Below are 4,970 nucleotides of genomic sequence, written 5' to 3'. Positions count from 1 at the left end.
GTGTGTTAGCAACAACTGCCTCAGCACCGARGTGATCTTCTGACCACTTGGCCTGMCCGTCTCGAGCTGCTCTGCAGCACTAAGTGTGCTGGGCTGCTGCCTGCCCCATCGCTTCGGGTTCACGTTCCACTTCTGCTGGTTTCCTTTGCCAGTTGCTGCATGTGTTTGTTATTTCTGTCAGCACGGGCAGCCTTCCAAGAGCCTTCGAGATGTTCCAAGAAATAGTCAATGTCCAAGGTAGGCTGTTAAATCTTAAGTATTTTGTTCCTCTGGCAAGACTAAATCTATACGAGCTGCTGTTGCTCACGGCCTTGGGGCAGATGGCCATTACATCGGCATGTTGCAAAGGGAAATACATCTTACCAGGCAACAGAATGAATAAATAAATAAATAAATAAATAAATAAATAAATAAATAAATAAATAAGCTGCTTGGGAATCTTGTCCACCTACTTCTGTCCAGAGGTTTAGCCTGTAGATCTCTCTCTGAAATTCTAGTGTCAAACATCTTGGTTTGAAGACTCACCCGGCTATTTGGCAGCTCTAACATGGTAATAGAGTGCACCCTACTTAGCGCCCGGCACCCATCCCCGCCCCGGCAGCCCCGGCGGCACCTCGTGGGGACAGGAGCTGCCCCCCTGAAGGGAGAGGTGCCGAGAGACCCCCTCGAACTGCGGAGCTCTGCTCCCTCACCTGCAATCCCCTAGGACACCAGGAAAGGTTTCATGAGGGTATTGTGCATGTTGTTACTCAGTACAGGTTTCATACCTGAGTCCCTCTCTCTACTGAGCTATCAAAAATCCTCCCTCCCCATCCAGAACCAACTCCCCGTCCCCCCACCAAAAACAATAGCTGTTCTTATCATGCAAGACTCATGTTCACCATCAATTAAAATACATTCTACCTTTAATTTAGCACACTATGTTATGATCATCATACTTTTAGCCCCTTATTTGATACTGAAATCCTTAAATCTTGAGTCAGCTAAGAAGTAAATTATTTTGACCATGACTTTTGCTTTTGTTTAGTAGACAATATACATTTATTTTATCATCTATCCTTAGATTTTATTTATCTGGGTAGAAACCAACCATATTACAAACACACTTTGCAGTTATAATATATTGTAACATACAAACATAAAGCTGTAACATAAAGCTGAATCATTTCCTCTACAGAAACAAGTTTTCCTTAAATCCTGCAGAAAGGAAGGATGTGACCTATCCTATTTCTGTCACTTACCAGAAAACATGAAAATAGAGCGACTACATTCTGCTCCTTCTTTCCAAAATTTAGAAAGCCTCATTCGTGCCAAGGACTTGTGGGGTTCTTTTCCTCTTGCCTCCTAACAAGTTAAAAAAAAAAGAAAAAAAGAAAAGAAAAAAAAAATAGACAGCAAAATTCCAGCATTTATCCTCATAGTTTCAGAGCCTAGGCATGTGAGAGGGTGAGAAGGACAAAATTTGGTGCTTCTCTGAACTGCCAGAGTCCTAGTCTCCTCCAGTRGCTACTGTAACCAGTAACAATGTAACATATTGTTTTGAAGTAAAAGATTAATTTCTTTACAAAGAATGTCTTTTTTTTTTCATTTCAAATGCACAGATTCTCTTGGGATGGGATATTGTATTTCCATTGCAAAGGGAAATGAAAAAAATACTAAAATAACATTAAAAAACACTACTTATATCATAAGGACATAATAATTGCTGTTGTGTTGAAGCAAATGTAAAGGGGCATCCAGGCCAGTTTTCCCTCTCTTGGCCCTCATCCATGGTGAAAACATTATAAAAATCAGACAGAAATCAGACAAACAGTTTTCTGTGGATGCAAAGTGCAGTATTGGGGTTGCATGAAGAAATAATTTCTTTCCCTAGACCAAGAGGTATGACTGGCAAACACAGGCTTTTGGCCACACGAGCTCTTTGTCGGAGGAGAAACAGAAGCAGCAGCTGTCAGCTTAGACAATTGCCTAACATTTCCCGAGAGATTTGTTAATTAAGCCAGCTCCGAAAGGAAGAAGAGGGTACCTGTAGAATGGAGGGGCTGTTAATGATGCAGGTGGCGGGAAGGGAAGGGCAGCTAAGCAAAGGGGAGGCACAGCGAGCTCACAGCCTGTCAGTTCTAGCAGAGGCAAGCAGGGCATGAAGGCAGAGGGGAGACCTCATGTGCTGCCAGACCAGAGCAGCACCTCTCCCGAGCCCGTGGCTTTGGTGTCCAGCACTGCTCATCCCCACGCTCACCTCCGTAGGGCAGGTTTTGTCAGCTTCCCCTAAGGATCAGGTCTAAAAGATCACAGAAAATGCCTGTTTAGGGGGAAACTTCCATGCCCTGGCAGCAGAGTTGGGGACCTTCATGTCTGTGGGAGCCCGTGCTGGTGCTGAGTGGTCCTATCCACCGGGAAGGCCCTCCTGCCATCCTATGATGAGGTGCATCACATTCCTGGGAATGCTTTCCTGGTGATGCTGTGGCAGGGGATATTTGTGGCAGTAGCAGTGGATAAGGCAGCAGCACGTTTYACTTTTTCTTGCTCAGGCAACACTCTAAACCCATCTGAGAATTACACTTCTAATGATGAGTTTTGTGGTTTGGGGTGCTTGAAATGTAGGACAAGCGCTTCTGGGAAGATTTTGTTCCGTGTAGGTTTTTCTTCTGTTATGTGAAAAATCATTAAAACCAGCAAGTTCTAGGAACTTACATGAACTTAACAGCTCTCTGCTCTCTTTTCTCCCTGCCACAGCACTCCCTCCATTCCAGTTCCTACTTTCTCTTCCAAAGGTGTCCTCTGATACACATATAAGCTCTGAACTGTTGTTCTCAAGAAGCCTTTTGCTTTAATAGTTACTGCTTTGGACCCCAAAAGGGGCCTGTTGGCACAGAGGTCAGTCTGTTTCTCTTCCTACACCATTTGGCAGAATAAAAGTCATTACCTGTATGTACAAACCTGGCCCTGTACACAAGGACCCTTCTGCTCATGGCATGCACTGCTTAGAGCAGTGTTTTCCATTTCAGTGACTCCTGAGTATTGCAAAGGTAAATTTTCTCTACGGAGAGAATTTAAATTGACTGATGATGAACTTCGGATCTCCCTGTTACCTTTCCTGGACTATACGATGCATCCCCAGGTCTGAAAACTGCAGGCTTAAGCCCCTGAGGCTTTTTGACACTGGTTGGAAATTCACACACTTTTTCCATGGGAGAGAGTGTATAACACTTCCTTCTGAATAAAGACCCAGTGTTCAAGTGTTTTACAATGAGTAGGAAAACAATACTATCATTTACAGCTGAACACAGATCGGATTTTGTGCTAGAAAGAAGTTCGGAAGAAGTTAATTGCTAATGTAGATGGACAGAGGAAAATTTGCTATAAATATGAGCTGTGAGGAATCAAACTTTTTTTTTTGCAGAGGATGGAGAAAGATATCATCTGTGCATATCACTTTTGAACTGGAGTCCTCTGAGAAGAGCTGAGAAGCTCTTAACAGAACTCAACGAACTTCAGCAAATGAGAACTTAGACTTATTTAACGTTGTGCAATTTCTAAACATGATCCCGCTCCTACAGTCGTTACACAGCACAGAACTTCCTATTAATTAGTTTGAATGTGGGACAGCACTGCTGGGAGAAAGGAAGTGGCCTAAATAGCATGCCCAAATTTTATCTGTAGCTATCACAAGGAATATGGATGTCTCTTATTAACCCWTGCCACTTGTGACAGCGAGAAATGAGTGCTGGGCTTGTCCCATTCCCATCAGATTGTGCAGCCCATTACTGTGTAATGTGAAAGGGCTGCAGCTCGCTGCGGAGAAGGGGGACAGCTGGACAGAGCAGCTTGGTGCCTGGTTCTGCCTCTCAAGGGCTGTATGAACCGTCGGACCGGTAGGAGGCCGCTCCTCCCCAAGGCACGGAGGCTTCACAGAATCACAGACAGGTTGATGTTGGAAGGGACCTCTAGAGATCATCCAGTCCAACCCCCTGCTCCAGCAGGGGCACCCAGAGCACGGGGCACAGGGCAGCATCCAGGCGGGTTGGGAAGATCTCCAGAGAAGGAGACTCCACAGCCTCCCTGGGCAGCCTGTGCCAGGGCTCTGGCACCCTCACAGTGAAGCTCTTCCTCACATGGAGACGGAACTGCCTGTGTTACAACTTGTACCCATTGCCCCCTTGTCCTATCACTGGCCACCACTGAGAAGAGTTTGGCCCCAGCTGGCTTGTTTGATGAATGTTTGGAAAATGTCTTAGGATTCTCCTCATCTTCAGGAGCAGAGTTCATTACTCTTACTGGTCCAATGTGTACTGCAAATTCCCCATTCGGCTGCCATCCTCTTTCCTGACTACACATTTTAGAAGCACCAACAAAACTTCCTTTCTGTGGGAATGAAGGGACTGTAGATGTACAGAAAGAAGCGGCCGCCGGTGCCATTTTCCCCATTCTCTTGCAAACACTAATTTCTCAGAAAACTGTGCTTCAAAAACCTGACCGGAGATACTGGCGAGCCTTGCAGCACCCATCCSAAACCGCGCTCCCGGGGCTGGGAGAGGTCCCGCGGTCACCATGACTTTCACACGCGGGTAGGCGGCCGTTGCAGTCGCTCTGGGCACAAGACGCACATAAAACACCGGCTATAACTCAGTAGCAAGGTATTTAAAATGTCTCCTGAGAGAGGAGCGTCTTGGCTGCTCCCAAATCACCGGCTGTATGCGTGCGTGTGAGAGAGAGACGTTAACGCTCGTGGGCTCCCCTTTCCAACCGCCATCGCTCCTCGCTGCCTGAAGTTATCACAATAAACGCGCCCTCTTCATTTAAGCCGGGAGGCTCCGTCATTGTTGGGCGCTTTTACTTTACGCCCCCGGCCCTGCCCCCTCGCAGCGGCGGGGTCCCCTCCGCGGCCCCCGGCGCTACTCGGGCCGGGCCGGGCCGGGCCGCGCGCTCCGCTCCGCCCGCCCGCCTTTGTGCGCGGCGCGGGGCAGCCC

The sequence above is a fragment of the Nothoprocta perdicaria genome, unplaced genomic scaffold, assembly GCF_003342845.1.
Source record: "Nothoprocta perdicaria isolate Ctin4 unplaced genomic scaffold, notPer1 scaffold_23, whole genome shotgun sequence".
Classification (NCBI taxonomy): Eukaryota; Metazoa; Chordata; class Aves; order Tinamiformes; family Tinamidae; genus Nothoprocta; species Nothoprocta perdicaria.
This window is presented reverse-complemented; position numbering follows the sequence as displayed.